The 18,715-nt window shown below is 45.1% G+C and overlaps 1 protein-coding gene and 1 non-coding gene across 5 annotated transcripts in view; one reads left to right on the top strand and one right to left on the bottom strand.

Moving 5' to 3' along the window:
• Positions 1-18,715, top strand: part of WWC1 (WW and C2 domain containing 1) — a 154,371-nt gene that overhangs the window by 10,486 nt on the left and 125,170 nt on the right. The gene's annotated exons all lie outside the window — the stretch shown is intronic.
• Positions 7,785-7,888, bottom strand: LOC129510071 (U6 spliceosomal RNA). The gene has a single exon (XR_008664513.1). It is a non-coding gene; the product is annotated as a U6 spliceosomal RNA (small nuclear RNA).

The raw sequence follows: 18,715 nt of genomic DNA on the forward strand, positions 1-18,715 counted from the left end.
TGAGAGGATTCCAGAAGCCAGAGGGACTTCTCTTTACACCAGAATGTATATAGACTCTATATATCCATAGACAGGAGAGGATCAGAGGAAACAGTTGTCTCTGTTTCTCAATGGTGCTGAGCCAGGGCATCCATCCTGAGCTGTTCTGCAGAGTAAGGGTCCCTGGGCTCCTTCATGCCTGGGAGCCATCAGGGCCCCCTACCCCCAGTCTGACTTGAGCCCTATGGAGTGCAGGGGAGGTGTGTGGAAGAGGCAAGTCCCTCTTTTCACTGAATCCTCACAAACCCTCTAGGGAGCCATTGTCCATTGCTGGTCCTCTTGACCACAATTTGGATTTTACATCCCAACTTGTCACTGGCTAGTTCTGTGACCTTGGTTAAGTTACTTAAACCCTCCTGAGCCTCAATATCTTCACTGGCAAAATAAGTTAGAACATACCTCATAGAGTTGGCCAAAACCAAATTAGAAGTGTCTCATTATATTCACGTTCCACTCTCCGGATAGTTCTCTAAATGCAGCAATTAAGGCCTCCTCAGTACATTTTATAGCTTTATCATTATAGAATTACTGCTCAATTCATATATTTTAAGTACCAGATTTCTTGGACATAAACCACTTTTTTCTTCTCTGGGAAAACTGAGCATACTTAAGAGGTAAACATCTTTCCAGTGAACAATGATTTTTGCTAGACAGGACTACTGAAAGGTATCTAAACAGCTCAAGGAGTTTCAAAACCAGCCTGAGTGCTTTATTTCCATTGCTAATTTAAACATTTATCAGCTGCCAGTGGAGACCCTAGGTATTTCTTCAGGTTTCTTACTGGTCGCCCGGCCTAAGTTCTCAAAATGTGGTCTTAGACTGGCACATTAGCTTCTTCTAGGAACTGGTTAGAAACACAGATTCTCATATCCCACCTATTGAATCTAAAATCTGACTCTGCTGCCCTTTCAAGTCTTGGGACCACTGGCCAAATGCTTGCAGCGAGAATGACTTAAGATATTTTGTTAGTGGTCACAGGCAAAAACTGACCGGATTTGAAGAACCTTCTGAGCACAGGTAGATGTAGCCAGTTGAAGTGGTCTTCATTGGCTTATGACCATCTTAGTATCATCCCAAAACTTGTATCGTCCAAACTGGACCTTCACACTTCCTTCGCCAGGCCCCACTGTTGCTTGACATCTTCTTTACATCAAAGTTTGGTTCACAGATGAAGCTTAGAAAGGCCTTCTCCAAAAAAAAAAAAAAGAAAGAAAGAAAAGGCCTTCTCCATGCACCTTGCCTGGGCCCCATGGCACCTTACACTGTGGTCGAACAGCATGACTACCTCCATGTTCTCCATTCTTGGTTATCAGGTTAGCCCAGTGGCCGGCATGCAGTAGGAGTGCACTAAGTTGGGAAATGAATGCTCTTCAGCTGAGAGTTTTAGATTCTGTTTCCAGCCCTCTTCAGAGCAATAAGTCACTTGCCTTCCCAGAGCCCTAGCATCCATTGCTCTACCATGGAGGAATATTAACGCTTCATCTCCTTTCCACAGCAGAGGATAGGAGGTTGTGTTTGGAGCTGAGGAATGAAAGGATCAGTCAGGGATCCTCAGGTTCAGTTGCACATTGATCTCGCAGGAGGGGAGTGCTAAAAATACCCAGGTCTGGCCCACTCCCAGACATTCTGGTTTAATTGGACTGGGGTATGGCCTGGGCACAGGATTTCCAGGGTAAAGTCAGATTGGAGAACCGCAACTGTAGGTAAGTAACCCCTTATAAACACTTGCAGGGTTTCAGTGGGATTATGTGAAAGTACCACCTAGAAGGTTTTTAAACTAAAGATTTATATGGCTGTACATAGAAAAATTGAGATGATTTTGGAAATAGTCGAGGGAGGGGAGAAGTAGATCTTTGGGGGATGTCAGTCACCTTGCCATACCTGTCTTGTGATTTCTGTCCTGGCGCGTTAAGGATCAGAGAGCCTTAGGCTTATCTTTACTTTAATGTGAAAATCTTTGAATTCCCATTGCAGCAGTAATGCTTTTGAACAAATTGGTCTAAGCTCCTACGGAGAGGCAGGCCTGAGGGTTGGGCCGTTAGCGCCTCTTCTGTCTGACCTCAGCAGAACTCCGTCTGGATTTCATGCACACATCTGTGTCCTTGAGACTCCAAGAGAGTGGGGAGCGTAGACATCGTCACCATATAGATTATAGCCTGTGGGTAAGAACTAATAATAGCTAACATTTATTATGACCGTAGACTGTGCCAAGATCTAGGCTGTGGGCTTTGAATGTATTATCCAATTTAATTCTCAGAGCCCCAATGAGGTAAGAGCGGTACTGTCTCCATCCTGCTGACAGGGAAGGTGATGCTGAGGAGTTGAAAACTTGCCCATGATTGTAAGCTAATAAGTGGCAAAAGTGGGATTCAGTCTGCCCGCTCCCAAAACGCATGTTCTTCATCATCCTATAGGTCAGGCAAGGCTGGCAGGGAGAGCACCACTGACTTAATCCTGGTAATTCAGACCAGAGCCCCTTTCACTCTGGTGATTCCTGCAGCATCAACTAACTTCAAGTTGCTCGGAGTCTGTTGGGGGAGGCCAGAATTTTGTGTTTGCTCTATTCCTGTTTTAGCAGATATCCATCCCCCTTTAGTAGGCAGGGTGAGCGAGCTGTTTTTCTGATTACAGTAGGTTTTTCAAAAGCCCAGGGATCAATGTCCTTGACCAAATTCCTTGGTCCGTGGTGGTGATCAGTGTCTTTGCTTCACCCTCCCTACTGACTCTGTCCAAGACAGCTTCCGTCTCTTATTACTTTGGCACAGAAGACTTTGCAAGAATCAAGTTCCTGTTGGACTCTTGGTGTCTGCACAGCATATGGGCTTGGTCTGCAGCATTCTTGCTTGCCCAGCAGAACATCCCAAAGAATGTCTGTTTTGGGTTCACTAGAAGACATTTGGGTCATCTCAAGCCCCAAATGGCTCCAGCTGGGCATGAATTACCATCCACTTCTGTTGCACAGTGGAGTGAATTGAAACAAAAGAATGCCATCACCTTTGTGCATTTGGTTCCTGATAGGAGCTGTGCTAGGAAGGGGGTACAGCAGTGAACAAAGGCCGACGTTGTCCCTCATGGAGCTTACAGATAAATACTAAAAACATAAAATAATTACAGATCAGAAAAATGAAGAGAAAATAATAGTCCTTATGAATGACACCAGAGGTCAAGCCATAAATTTGTTATGTTCTATAATTAGAAACACTGAGTTTGCTTTTAACTTTAAATAAGATGCATCTATAATAATGGCCTGTCTCTGTCTTCAGCCAGGTTTTCTTAATTCCAGTCAGTAGATTGTGGCACTCACTGTGGTGGTAACAAACAGGGTTTCTTAACTTTGGCCTAGGAGCCAGGTTTCCCCCAAGTCCGGCATCTCTCTCGACTGTGTCCGTCTGGACCTCCTAAGGGTGACTAATGCAGATTTCCAGGCCCAGCCCCAGTCAACATAATCAGAACCCATGGAATACATGGAACCCCGACTCCATGTGTGTAAAAAGAAACACCAAGTGATTTTGATGCTGTCTTAAGCTTGAGAACCACTCAACTCAACCAGGACTAGAAATCCCTTCAGCCTTTACCACAACCTGGCCCACTTCTTGGTCCTCGTATCAGAGAAATCTCTTCCTTTTGTCAGGCATCTGTGAGTTTTTCTCCAGTGTGTTCAGGTGTTCCCTCTCTAAGACTAAATGTTCAGGCTGTGTCCTACCCCATGCCCCTTGCTCTGAAGAACATGGAGGAGTTCCGTACCCACTGAATCCATAGCCCCCACTCATGCTTCAGCACCCCCCATCTTCCTTCTCCCACCTCATCCTCTGATCACAGTTCCAGAAAGGTCACAGGAGCCACCCACTGATGTCTAACTTGACCTCCTTGTAGCATCTAACAGCGTGGCTGACCCTCCTCATCTACTGGTGCCTTTCTTTAATTTTTATTTATTTTGTTGAGATGCATTTGACATACAAATTTAGTTTTAGGTATACAAAATAATGATTCAGTATTTATATATATTGCAAAATGATCATCACAGTAAGTCCGGTGAACATCTATCAATTCATAGTTACAGGGTTTTTTCTCGTGATGAGAACTTTTACTATCTGCTCTTAGCAATTTTCAAGCGTGTGGTGCAGTTTTGTTAACGAGGGTCACCATGTTGTATATTCCATCTCCAGGACTTAATTATTTTGTGACTGGAAGTTTGTACCTTTCGAGGTCCTTCAGTCATTTTGCCTACCACACCTCCTGCCTCTGGCGACCACCAGTCTGTTCTCTGTATCTGTGAACTTGTTTTGTTTTATTTTTGGATTCCACGTATGAGATCATGCATTATTTATCATTTTCTGTCTTATTTCATTTAGCCATACTGCCCTCAGGGTCCATCTATGCTAACACAAGATTTCATTCTTCCTTATGGTAGTAGTATTCCGTTGTATATATACACCACATTTTCTTTCTCCATTCATTCATCAGTGGCCACTTAGGCTGTCTCCATATCTTGGCAGTTGTAAATGATGCTGTAGTGAGCATGGAGTGCAGATATATTTTTGAATTAGTGGTTTCATTTCCTTCAAATCAGTACCCAGAAGCAGGATTTCTAGGTCATATAGTAGCTCTATTTTGAATTTTTTGAGGATCCCGCATACTGTTTTTCTTTTTCTTTTTTTTAAAGATTTTATTTATTAGAGCATGAGGGTGGGGAGAGGCAGAGGGAGAAGGAGAAGCAGGCTCCCCGCTGAGCAGTGACACCCCCCCTCAACACCTCTGGATCCCAGGACCCTGAAATCATGACCTGAGCCCAAGGCAGACACTTCACCGACTGAGCCCCCCAGGGGCTCCTATGCTGTTTTGCACCATGCCTGCACCAATGTACATTCCTGCCAAAGTGCACAGGCATCTAGTGGTGGTAGTGACCCTTCTCCTCTATTGACGATCGCTCTTCTCCAGGAAAGGGAGGGCATCTTGTGTTCTTATCTCCCACTGTTCTTCCTTTGTGGTGTCCTGGGACCCCACGCTTTCTGCTACCTCCTCTACACTGCCCACTTCCAGTTTCCCACTAGACATCATTTTTGGGTCCAGACAAACACTGGACACTACAATACATTTAAGTCTGAATCCAGTCCTGGTCTCAGACAGCTTTGCCTCTTCTGCCATTCCCTGACAGGAATCCCCCATAATGTCTAAAACACACATGGTTCAAATTCGAAAGGTCCAAAAGGCATGCAGCAGATCATAGGTATTTCTCCCCACTGGCACCCACATACCCAGTTTCCCCACCACATACTGGCCACCCCTGTTTCCATCCTCTGGATTCCTCCCTACCCCCATCTGGCTCCAGGTTCTGGTGCCAGCCTTTCTTTTATGGACTTTGACACCTCTTCTTTTTTCTTTTTATTCCTACTGAGGCTTAGTTGAAAACAGAGCCCAAACTAGAGGCCTCACCCTTCTAGCCAGCCTGTGGCATGCTTTCAGATGGGTCTTGTCTTACCCAGTGTTGCCCACTCCCCTCCTTACACTCTACAGACATCCCCCCGGTCCCCAAACTTGCTGAGGGACAACCTTCCGAGCTTGGCATCAAAGCTCCTCAAAGCTGAGCCTGCCCCATTTTCTCTCTCTTGCTTTGCCCCACTTTCCTCATGAATGAGATGGGGGTAATAGCAGTATTGAGCTCATACTATTTTTAAAGATTTAAAAAAAATCTTTCTAGGTGTATTTTGGTATCTTTTAAATTTGATATGATTTTAAACTTACAGGAAAGTTGCAAAAATATAAGAAATTTCCGTAGACCCTTTACCCAAATTGACCAATTTTTACGTTACCCGTTTACCTTATAGTCTCTCATTTTCCCTATGTGTATGTGAGTTTGTGTATGTGTACTTATATATACAAACATATATGATTAAATATATGAAACCATGACATATATAAACCATTTAAAAGTACGTTATAGGGACGCCTGGGTAGCTCAGTTGGTTAAGTGCCCCACTCTTGATCTCAGCTCAGGTCTTGACCTCAAGGTCAAGAGTTCAAGCCCCATGTTGTGCCCCACATTGGGCTTCACGTTGGGCATGGAGCCTACTTAAACAAAATAATAATAATTTGGTTATTACTCTTAAATTGGACATCATGTCTCTTTCCACTAAGTACTTCAGTGTTTAGTATGTTTATTGTATGTGTGTATAAGAAATAAAACATCCTCTTACATAACCACACTTCATACAATTTTAATAAGTTTAAATTAAACTTATCTAAAATAAAAAAAAATAAAAAAATAAACTTATCTAAAATACTTTGCAGAATGCCCAACAGCATAGCATGCAGGTGCCAGTCGTTGTTAGCTGTGATTACTGAGCTCTCTTCATTGGTCTTCTGCATATAGTCCACCTGTGTTAGTGGCAGTACCCAGACATGCCCTACAATTTGCCATTCTCCCATCATGGCCCGTTTCCCAGCCCCGCCTGAATCCGTGGAGGCCCCACCTCCTTCACAGCCCACAGGTGATGATGCCTGCTCCAGGAGGCCTTCCCTCATCCATCACCTCCCTCCCTGCTCCTGCCTGGAAGAGCTCTACTTTAAGTCAAGCCTCTTCTAGTCAAAACCAGAAAAAGCCCATCCCAGATGGCTCTGGAAAAAGACTACTGTGAACTAAGATTTTACAGGAATCTAAGGAAGGGAATAGCAGTCCTCACTGCCGGGCAGGTGGGACTGCAGCTGGTGGCCACAATTTATGATGTCTCCTGAAACATACAACAACAGATCTAAAATTTGCTCATAAATTCACAACCTTGTTTCCAATCATTTCTGCCTCTAACTTTCTGTGTACACTTGGGCAAGCTACTTAAGCTCTTTGAGCCTCAGTTTCTTGCTTTATACAAATAAGGCTAAAATAATCACGATTTTATTGAGTGCTAAGTGTACACTAAATGCTTTATGTTTATTCAACCAATTATCTAAGGGAGGTGCTGTAGTTCTCCCTATACACAGAGGAGGAAGTGGAGACATGGGTGGGGGGTGCTAAGTAATTTGCTTAAGGTCACACAACTAGAAATCCCCAAAGCTGGGATTCAGTTTCAGGCTGTCTGGCTTCAGAGCTCCCACTCTTAAATTGCTATCCACTTTGAAGGACGATTGTGAGAATTGCAGCATGGGTTCTTCGTGTAAGGCACTTATCGGACAGCAAGGCTCAGGCTAAGTACTCAAAAATGTTATCAGTTATGACATTATCACAGCGTTAGGTGACCCTGATCCCCTTCACGGCCCCAGCCAGTCTCATAACCCTTCAACCCTACAACCACAGTTAGCTCAGTGTCCAAAAATTCAGTGTGGATTTGGAAAAATTGCAGAGCTGACCTTGAGTTGGACTCACCTGGTACAGGAAACTGTGACAAGGGTCAGGGGTCATGTGGTACCAACCACAGCAGCTGTCTGCTCAGGAGAGTCTGTGGGCAGTTGGCCATCCCCCAGTCATTCTTTCTCAGAACTTCTAAGTAAATTGTTCTGATTCTGTGGCAATGAGTAGGATTTGGTGGGTACTGTGTTTGAGCACATGCTCGATTCTGAGCCCTGCTTCTGCCCCCCCCCCCCCGTGTGACAGACTCCCACTCATTAGTGTGATTGATCCCTATCCTCTTGCTACTGGAAATGCAGGTTGTGGACCTGCACATCAGTATTGCCAGGGAGCTTGTTAAATATACAGAATTTCAGACTCCACTCCAGGCCCACGGAATCAGAAACCGTTTTTGCTTTTTTTTATTTTTAATATGGAATGCTTCACAAATTTGTGTGTCATCCTTGCGCAGGGGCCGTGGTAATCTCTGTATCATTTCAGTTTTAGTATATGTGCTTCTGAAGCAAGCACCAGAAGCTGCATTTTAACAAGATCCCAGTGGTCCTTAAGCATGTTCATTTAATACTCCTTATTGTTTATTGTGTAGCCCTGGGTTTTTTGTTGTTTTAGTTTTTTGTTTTTGTTTTGTGGCTGACTAGCTCTTACCAAGCTATGATGTGGGACACACCATGTAGTCATACTATCAATAAACAGTGGATTATTATCACCAGTTATAAACGCTGTTGGGGGATGAGTTTCTTAGCCTGTTCTCAGAGCTCCACGTGGAATAAGGGATTGAAGCCGGATGGAGTGTGAAAGTCAGTTCAAAGGGTATCACACCTGCTGAGAAAAGGCAGGTCCTGAGACTGTAACATATTCAGCACTTGGGGCAGAGCAGATCGGGCTGTGTGGGAAATCCCCAGGGTGGCAAAACATGGCCCTTGGGGACATGGGCAGTTAGAAGGTGGGAACCCTTGGGAGGCTAGTGCCTGTGGCTGTAACACATAATGAGGAGGTGGCCCAGCAGGCACTTGGCAAAGATCCCAAAGGCAGAGTTCCAACCCTCAGAGAACAGTGGCAAGAGCAAGACAAGGAGGTCTGGGGTTCCCCTGTAAGCTTCCCAGGCAGGGGCTTGAGCCAGTGAAACAAATGGCAGACTCCCTGGAACTAGTTCTGAATAGGCCAAAAATATTGCCATGAGGGTACTAGCAGAAACAATACCTACAGCCAAGGCTTAGGCTGGTTGAGCCAGAGGCCACACATGCAATCCCTGGTCCAAGCCAGGAGGACCCTGAGTAGGGTGGCAGAGACCAGGCTCCTGATGGAGGACCCAGGACAGGAGGGGCAGAAAGCCAGCTGTGAGCTGCAGAGAAAGTCTGTAAGAAGTCCGCAGACTGCCTTGCCTTTCCTGGCATGGAGTTGGCAGGGAGGTGTGGCCAGATTCCAGAAGGCTTTCCCATCACTGCTTGCTGGGCCCTGGTTCACCTGTGGACAGCCTTTTGGCGTTAAGTGTGGACCTTGCCCTGACACATTCCTGAGATAATGCCCATTGTCATCCCATGGAACACAGTGACAGCCATCCACGTGAGTGGGGCTCCTAACACCCTCCCTGGGTTCATTTCCAGTTTGTTTGATGTTGGTATGTCTGTCTGTGTAAAATGACTAAAGAACAAATCATTAGTGAGCTGTCCAAAGTCCCCTTGGGAACATTCCAGAAAAATAAACCAATATTCCATCAAAGCCACAAATGGCTCCCCCCCACCCCATTCCTTCAAAGCAGAGTTTCTCAGAGTGTGGTCCATAGACCTCCTGCCTTAGACTCCCCCAAGGAGCCCGTAAAACAGATTCCTGGGCCCCCACCTGAAATATACTGAATCAGAATCTCAGTGGGGCTCCAGGATTCTATATTTTTATTTTATTTCATTTTATTTATTTTTTAAATTTTATTTTATTTATTGGAATCTACATTTTAAATATGCTACCCAGACAATTCTAATACACCTTAAACTTGAAGCCCTCTCTTCCCCGCCCCAGGAGATGCTCTCTGTGCTCTGCATGAACCCTGTGTGTGCCCTGCCTGCTGACACTCCCGCTCTGCATTGCTACACCCAGCTTAAAGGCTTCCTCTTACGGGAGCCTGCCTTGTCCCAGCTCAGGTAAAGGCCTCCCCCGCCCCCTGTGCACATTTCTCATATGCATCCACGGTGGAGCCGTGATCCTTTTCATGTCTATGTTCTCCACCCAATGGGGAAGTGTCCTGCCTGTCTCCCAGGCCCGGCACAACATCTTGCATGGAATCAGTCCTAGCAAATGCATGGATACCCTTGAAGGCAGCTGAGAGGCAACGGGCAAGTCGCAGAACGAAGGGTGATGAGTAGATGCCTCCTGATGAGAAGCTGCCACCCTCGGACTCCTCCCTTGGTCAGTCTGAAGTCCTAGGTCAGGTTTTCAAGCCAGAGGGTGAGCATTAGACCCAGGGAGAGCCCAGGGCTCTGAGTGGCAGGGGGCAGAGCCCAGCTGCATGGGGGTGAGGCATCCTGGGTGGAAGCTCAGCTCTGGGTCTGCCTTCCTGATGTAGAAGAAAACACTCAAGGACAGTTTGCCAGCCCTGGCCTGACCCCGCACCCAGGGCCGCTGGAATGTGCAAGCGTCCCTCTTGTCAGACAGGAGGCATTAAAGAATAGAGCTATTGGACCGTGGAACTCCCACAGAGCCTTCCCCCAGAGTTTCTCAGCGTTTGCTACCGTGATTCTCTGTGTAAGGCTCTGCACTGCTGTTTGCCAAACCGGTAACTGTTCACCCAACAGAAATCACACAGGCCATCTTCGTCGTGTTGGTGAAGGCAGAGTTGGCTGCCTCTGTTCTAAAAATGCTGCCCATCACCTCTCTCTGAAACACAGGCCGCAGTTCCTTATCCTTCACTGGAACACCAGGAAGCCTGCTTTATGAGCCCAGGGTCCCTGCTCTGATCTTGCTTATCTGTGTGCCTCTGGTGGGCCGGAGGCCTTTTGGGGGCTGGCAAGGGAGCCACCAGAGGGAACTCTAGGTTAGCCCAGACGGTAGTGACCGCAGGGGACCTCAGTACAGGAGACGAACTGACCTCTTGATGCCTGAGGTCAGGGTAAGGGCAGTCTGCTCTCAATCCGAAGTAGGGTCAGAACCTTCCTTGGCCCTTGGAAGAGAAAAGATTGACTGAATTATAGGGGCAGGGTGGAGTCGCTGAGAGCTCAGTGTGCAGTAGGCCCTCAGCAAAGCTTCTTGAGTTGATGAAAGGGGAGCATCCAGTTCTAGTTAATGTGGGCTATGTCACAGTCCTTCAGACATTTGCTCTAATTCCAGGGGATGGGGGCCAGGTAGTCTAAGATCGTGGGTAATTACTGAGTTTCTTTTGTGCCTTTTTTTTCCACAAGGATATTATTTCTGAATCTGCTCCCTTTCTTTTCTCATCTCCCCAGGTTATACTTGTGTTGCTTCTAGGAGGAAGACAGTGCTGTGCTGTCATTTGGTCAGGATTTTATATTCAGAAATAAAGTTCATAAATCTTGCTAGAAGCTGAGGAAACTTCCTGGAGGTTGTGACCACTGCCACCTACCGAGGAAAGTTACATTCATTTACTGTTTCACTTGTCCTCAGTAGCTGCTGAGGCCCAGAGAGATTAGGGAATTTATCAAGATCACACAGCAAGTTGGCACAAGGGGTTGGGTTTCCATCCAGGGCTCAGGGCTTGTCACCGCCGCATTGTCTCCTGGAGGTCATTGGCTCACGTTGATGTAACATTGCTAACACTCATTGAGTTCTCTACCACTTCTCAGAGGGTTTTGTGTATGTGTCCTGATTTAAGAATTAGTTAAGCTTTCGCACTCTCCTGGGTGCAGCGACTGGAATCCAGGCGCTGGAGGAAGTTCCTGCCTCCTTCCTAGAGTCCACAGGCAGCCAGATCCCACAGGCCCTGCTCTATAGGGTGGTGAGGACAGGAGGTGTTGCCAGCGGGTGGTGGGCAGCATGGCCAGGGGGTGTGGAGGAGGTGGAGTTGTGATGACCCATGGGACTCAGGCTCCCTGTTAGCTCCCAGGCACTGCATCCTGGGCCCTCCCCCTGCCACAGCCTCCTCTTCTACTTCCCTCTTTAGCCCCTGCCCTCTTAGGATCTGTCGCTGTTTGGAAAAGTGAACACAGAGGCCTTTCCAGAAGAGTCCTGTTCTCCAGTATTCCCACTTACTCACTGGAGGGAGGGAGGGAGGGAGAGAAACAGAGACAGAGACAGAGAGAGACAGAGAGAGAGGGAGAGGAACAGGATTGTATGGAAAGAAGAGGCAAATGTATGGGAACAGTTAAGATGCAATTGCTAATGACTCCTGGAATTTGTCTCCTAAATGTCCTCCTTGCATGCAGGGACGCTGCCTGCCTTTGTGAGAGGCCAGGCAACACTGAATGATGTCTTATCAATACAGTACAATAGCCCTCGACGTCATGAAGATCCCGGTGTTAGGAGGACACAGCCATGAGGAGATGGAGGGGCCTTTCTACACAGCATGATCCAGCTTTTATTGTATAACCCCTGGGCCTACTGGCCCTTTGTTCCTGTTCTCTTTGACAAAGGATTTTTTTTTTTTTTTAACTTTCTGATTAGAAACCAGTAGTTTAAGCCTGCTAATCACCTCTTTTGGCTTGGCATGCAAACCAGGGAAAGGCCATAGCACTTAATCTGTTTGCAAGGTCTCTCTCAGTTCCAGAAGTTCAGAAACAGTCAGCACCCCCCCACCCCCAACTTCAAAACATCATTCAGGGTAATTCCTACTGCAATTATAATAATAAACATTCTGAGGTGTATTACCTATTAGTCTACTTTTTCAAACATTTATTTTTGATTGGGTAAAACAGACACAAAATTTACCATGTTAACCATAGTAAGTGGCCAGTTCATGATATTGAACACATTCACATTGCTGTGCATGGCAACCATCGTTCTTTCTGTTGTATCAGTTTGACTGCTCTGGGTACCTCATATGATGGAGTCACACGGTATTTGGTATCTGTTGTCTTGTGACTGGTTTGTTTCACTTAGTGTCACGCCCTCCAGGTTCATCCATTGCTGTTGCATGCAGCAGAATTTCCTTCCTTTTTTAAGGCCGAATAATATTCCATCGTGTGTACCTGCAATATTTTGTTTATCCACTTATCCAACTCATGGACACGGGGCTTGCTTTCACCTTTGGATTATTATGAATGATGCTGCTCTGACGGGCATATGAATATCTGTTCACGTCTTTGCCTTTAAATCCTTTGGCTGTAACCCCAGAAGTCCAGAAGGGGAACTTCTGGATCATATGGTAATTCTACTTTTAATTTTTGGAGGAGTTGGGATACCTGGGTAGCTCAGCGGTTGGGCGGCTGCCTTCAGTTGAGGTTGTGATCCCAGGATCCGGGATCGAGTTCCGCATCGGGCTCCCTGCATGGAGCCTGCTTCTCCCTCTGCCTGTGTCTCTGCCTCTCTCTGTGTGTGTCTCTCATGAATAAATAAATCTTTAAAAAACATTTTTTTTTTGGAGGAGTCATTGCACTTTTCTCCACCGTGGCTGCACCATTTTACATCTACGGCAGCCATGTGCAGGGTGTTCCATTTCCCATAGCCTCACCAACGCACTTGTTATTTTCTGGGTTTTTGTATAGTAGCCATCCAAATGGGTGTGAAATGGTATCTCGTGGTTTGGATTTGCATTTCCCTGCTGATAAATAAGCAGTGTTGAGCATCTACATGGATACTTTTTAAAGAACTAACTGCATCAGGACACCTGGGTGACTCATTTGGTTATGTGTCTGCCTTTGGCTCAAGTCATGATCTCGCAGTGCTGGGATAGAGCCCTGCATTAGGCTCTCTGCTTCTCCCTCTCCTGCCCCTCCCCTCACTCATGTGCTTGCTCTCTCTCTCTCTCTCTAATAAATACAACCTTTAAAAAAATTTTGGAAATAAAAAACTAACTCCTCAAGTCCTTCCAATTATAGAGAGGCAGTAAAATATATATTCAAGGAGCTGAATGCTAGAAGCCAAATGCCTGGGTTTAATGGTGGCTTCACTCCCTACTGACTTTGTCACCTGGGTCAGCTGCAAGACCACTTTGTGCCTCAGTTTCTCATCTGTAAAATGGGATAATATGTAAATGGATCTCACAGGGCTCCTAGAAGGACTCAGGGAACTAACACGGCGAAGTCCCATAGAATACCTCAAGACTTGCTAGCAGTGGGCTGACTGCGGGGAGCATTAATTTCCGTGAACAGAGTCGAACCTGCTGCCTCCCATCTGCTGGGGAAAGCTTTCTTCTCTGCCTACTGTGTATCAGGTGGGGGCATTTGAGGTGAGACGGTAGCTAGAATCTGGAGGGTTTTCATACCCCAAGGGCGGGCATGTCAGGAGGAAGAAGAACCGCGGAAGCCTTCGATAGCCATCCTGAAACTTGGCAGACCCTGGCTTTGAGAGCCAGTGTTTGCAGAGCTCTGGTAACTGGGAGGGAGATGGGGACAAGGTCCAGCAATCGAGTGGAAAGGGAGCTGCTGTGGTCCCTCACCCAGTAACTTTTACAGCAAATAACCATCTGGATGAGGAATGGCTCCTGATGCCTTAAGGAAGATGGGTAGCTAAGGGTTTGTGTTGCTGCCTGTGTTACTGTAGGACACTGCATCCTAAGGGTTTGCCTGACTGTGCTCAGGTCCGTGCTCCCTGGGTCCCCTGAGTCTCAGCATTTGGGCCTCCATATAGTGCCCCATCTGTAGAACATTCCACCTCATCCCAGAGAGATCAGGGTTTGCCTGTTGTTCTGATGTGAATTCCAGGCACGTCAGAAGGACCCTGGGGTGACAGCTTTCCCTTTGCTTCCCAGAGCACATCTCTGACCTGGTCCCCTCAGGGGAAGATGTCATGGGAAATTCCTCCTCATTTCTGATCCTTCCCCAAAGCCTAACCCAATTTTCTCAGCCAGGCAGAGGAGCACATGCACTGAAGGGAGAGCACCCCTCTCCTGTCTTCACCTGGTTAACTGTCTTTTCCAAGCCCATCTTGGAATATCATTTCCTCAAGAAATCATTTCCCGACTCCCCAGATGGGGCCAGGTTTGGGGTTTACATTCCCTCACAGAGCAGTATTCTTTTTCTTTAAATCAGTTGTTCAGTGATAATTAGCTAATTAGACCTCATGTCTTTTTCTGTTTAATGTCAGCCTAGGACTTTTCTAGACAGCCGTTCTCAAAGTGTGGTTCCCTGGAGGTCCCAGGGATTCTCTTAGGGCATCTGCAAAATCAAAACTTCATAATACTAAGAAGTTATTTGCCTTTTTTACTTTGGGTCTATCATAAGAGAACGGTGCAGTTTTCCAGAGGCCACATAATACGTGATTTTGCAACAGATTGATGCAAATGCATCTCTTAGGACTCAACTGTCTTCTGTTAAGCTTTACATTAAAGAGTTTTGCAAAAATAGAAAGTAATACGACTCTTCTAATTTTTTGGCGGGGACTTAGAAAACATCTAAGTGTAAAAAAGTTTATAAGTATATAAATTTAAAATGTTTAAAAAAAGGTTAACATGCAATGCGATTACTATTGTTATTTTCAAAGAAATTAATAAGTATTTTCAAATTTTTTGTTTTGATTTCTAATATGGTAAATATTGATAGACAAACACACATGAACAAAACCTCTTAGAAGTTCTCCAGTTTTAAGATGGTGAAGGGGTCCTAAGACCAGAAAGTTTGAGAACTACTATCCTAGACAGGAGTCTATAACCTCTTTCTATAAAGAACTAGAGAGTAAACATTTCAGGTTTTGTGGACCATACCACCTGTCTTAACTTTATAGCACAAAGGCAGTCAGAGGTAATATGTAAAGAAATAGGGATGGCTGTGTGCCACTGAAAACTACTTTATTTGCAAAAACAGGCAATGCATGAGTTTGGCCTGCAGGCAGTAGTTGGCCATCCCCTGCTCTAGACTACAGGCTCTGTTAGGTCAGGAACTGCATCTAACTTGTAAATTACTTTATCCCCAATACCTAGCACTTGCTCTATGTAGTAGATATTCAGTACTTTTAACAGAGTGTTTAAGCTGCTGGCAGCACAAGTCAGAAATAATAGTAGCTTAACTTCAAGAGTTAACTTTACTTCTTTATCATATTTTTTTAAAAAATCACAAGACAAGCCAGTCAGGATTGGAGTGGTAGCTCTACATGGTGACCAGGTACCCAGGTTCCTTAAGCCTCTCTGCTCCACCATTCTTAGCATGTTGCTTCCATCATTATACTCACCTCACTGCCCAACAAAGCTTAAGAAGCCTCAAGAGAATAAAGCTGGTCTGTCAATGAATTAACTGCCCATCACGACAAAATGTTTTGGATTGTTTTTGTTGTTGTTGTTGTTTCTTTTTTAAAGATTTATTTGAGAGAGAGAGATAGCGAGAGAGCACAAGAGGGGAGGAGAGGGAGAAGCAGGCTCCCTGCTGAGCAGGGAGTCCCATGTGGGGCTCAATCACAGGACCCTGAGATTATGACCCAAGCTGAAGGTAGATGCTTAACCGACTGGGCCACCCAGGTGCCCCCACAACAAAACATTTTTAAAGAAAGAAAACAAAATCCAGATTCTCAGAAGCTCAGTAGTCACCACATCGAGCATATAATAGAAAAGGTACTTAGACCTAGGAGGAAAGTTGGTAGAGACAGATCCAGAGATGGCAGAGATGATGGAATTAGCAGAAAAATGACTGTAAAGTAAGTATTATAGATATGTTTAAGGATTCAAAGGAAAAGAAACTAGTAGAGAAATGGAACCAAATAAAAATTCTAGATGAAAACTATAGTACCTGCAGCGAAAAATCTGCTAGATGGATCTAACATTAGATTGGATGTTGTAGGAAAAGAAGAGGACACTGAACTTAAAGTTGGGGCTATAGAAACTATCCAAACTAGGCACAGAGAGAAGAAAAGCTGGGGAAGAACAAGTCAGAACCTCAGTGATCTGTGGGACATTCTATAGTCTAACAAGTGTGTATTTGGATTCTCGAAAAGAGAGAGAAATTGAGAAAGAAAATATATTTGAAGACATAATGGCTGAAAAGTTCCATAGTTGATGGAAAATATCAACCCACAGATCCAAGAAATTCAACAAACCCCACACAGGAGGAGAATCATGTGGACAATCCTACCCAGACACATTCATAATCATATTGCTGAAAACTGAAGACAAAGAGAAAAACCTTAAAATCAGGCAATGAATAAATACATATGATGTACAGGAGAACAATGAGCCTTATTACTGTCTTCTCATCAGAAACAGAGCCCCAAAATAATTGCATTATATATTTAAGATGCTAAGCCAGGGGTTTAGGGGACTGTCAGTCTACAATCCTCTATCCAACAACAAAAATCCTTTAATGATGAGGGTAAAAACCAAGATATTTTCAGATAAAAGCTGAGAGAAATTCTTACCAGCAGACTTACACAAAAAGCAATGTCAAAAGAAATTCTTCAGGCTGAAAGAAAATGATATCAGATGGAAACTTGGATCTCCATGAGAGATTAAGAGCCCCTGAAATATAAAAGACTTTAAAATTTTTCTTGATTTCTTTAAAAGATAATTGTTTAAAGCTAACATAATAGTGTATTGTGGATGATTTCTTTAGAGTAGGAAAAAGAATCAAACAGATGAGACAAATAGAAGACAATTGGCAAGTTCGTAGACTTGAATCCAGCGGTATTAATAATTTATTAAAAGTAAAGGGATTTAGGGACACCTGGGTGGCTCACAGTATTGAGCTGCCTTCGGCTCAGGGCGGGATCCCAGGATCCGGGATCGAGTCCCTCATTGGGCTCCCTTTGAGGAGCCTGCTTCTCCCTCTCCCTGTGTCTCTGCCTGTGTGTCTCTCATGAATAAATAAATGAATCTTAAAAAAAAAGTAAAGGGATTAAACACTCTAGTTAAAAGGTACTGTCGGGTTGGGGGTAGGGGGAACAAGTGTTTAAGCTACCAACAAAAGATTCCCTTTAAATATAAATATACAGTTAGGCAAAAAGTAAAAGGATGAGAAAGGGTGGGGAGATACTAATCAAAAGACAACTGGAATGGTTATAATGACAAAATACAAAGTATTCCAGAAACAGGAGTATACCAGCTACAGAGACAGAGCTTTTGTTATAATGGGTCAGTTCCTCAAAAAGACATAATAATCCTGAACGTGTACACACCTAATAGCTGAGTTCAAAATACATGAGGAAGGGATCCAGGAGAGCCGGTTTTCCAGCTTTTTGCAAGGGGAAGGATTGATGGAGACATTTCCTCATTCTTGGCCTGATCTTCTTTGAGTCAGTGAGGAGGACAGAGGTGGGCAGAAGGAAGCTGAAGTCGGCAGTCTCCTTCTGCGCTCAGCCTTGTGACCACTTGTGTCCCTCCTTGCCTCTCAGAAGGCAGGCTCTGGGGCTCTCTGACAAGAGCCCTTCCATACAGTTCCCACAGGGCACTTCACCTCTTCTGGCCACAGAAGAGGTGAAGCATTTTCTGGCACCTGCCAATCTCACGTGAAGGGCCAGACAGGATTTAGGGTTATGGCTCCTGAGGTTTGGAAAGGGCTGAGGTCTTGGAGTGATGGGTATGGTCAGTGTTGGTCACTGGGAACTCCAGGTGTCCCAGGACACAGAATAAGGTAGTAGTGTCCACCCTAAGGCTGACGCCTGCCATTCAGATACCAAAAGGGGCTGAGTCAGCATCCAGTGGGACAGGAGGAAGGCGTTAGGGGAATTTTTGAGCAATAACAAAAAGTTGCCTGGAAGAAAAGGAGGAGGTTCTCAGATGGGGTGTGCCTGGTTGGCAAAGAACTGCATTGTTTTCATGCTGTCCCATTTTCTGACAATCCAGCAATGATTGCTTGCTTGCTTCCTTCCCAGACTTTTAAAAAAAATTCTGGTAAAATTCACACAACAAAATATACAGTCTTAAGCATTTTTAAGTGTCCACTTCATGGTGTTAAGCACGTTCACATTGCTGTGCAACCATCACCGCCCTCCATCTCCAGAATTCTTTTCATCTTGCAAAATCAGAACTCTGTCCTCATTCAGTGCTCACCTCTCCCTCAGCCCCTGGCAACTACCATTCTACTCTCTATAAATTTAACTACCTTAGGTATTTTTTTTTAAGATTTTATTTATTTATTCATGAGAGACACACAGAGAGAGGCAGAGACGTAGGTGGGGGGAGAAGCAGGCTCCCTGTGGGGAGTCCAATGCAGGACTCGATCCCAGGACCCCGGGGGATCATGACCTGAGCTGAAGGTAGATGCTCAACCACTGAGCCACCCAGGTTCCCCTACTTTAGGTATTTCACATTAA

This window comes from Nyctereutes procyonoides, unplaced genomic scaffold (assembly GCF_905146905.1).
Source record: "Nyctereutes procyonoides isolate TBG_1078 unplaced genomic scaffold, NYPRO_anot_genome, whole genome shotgun sequence".
NCBI classification, from domain to species: domain Eukaryota; kingdom Metazoa; phylum Chordata; class Mammalia; order Carnivora; family Canidae; genus Nyctereutes; species Nyctereutes procyonoides.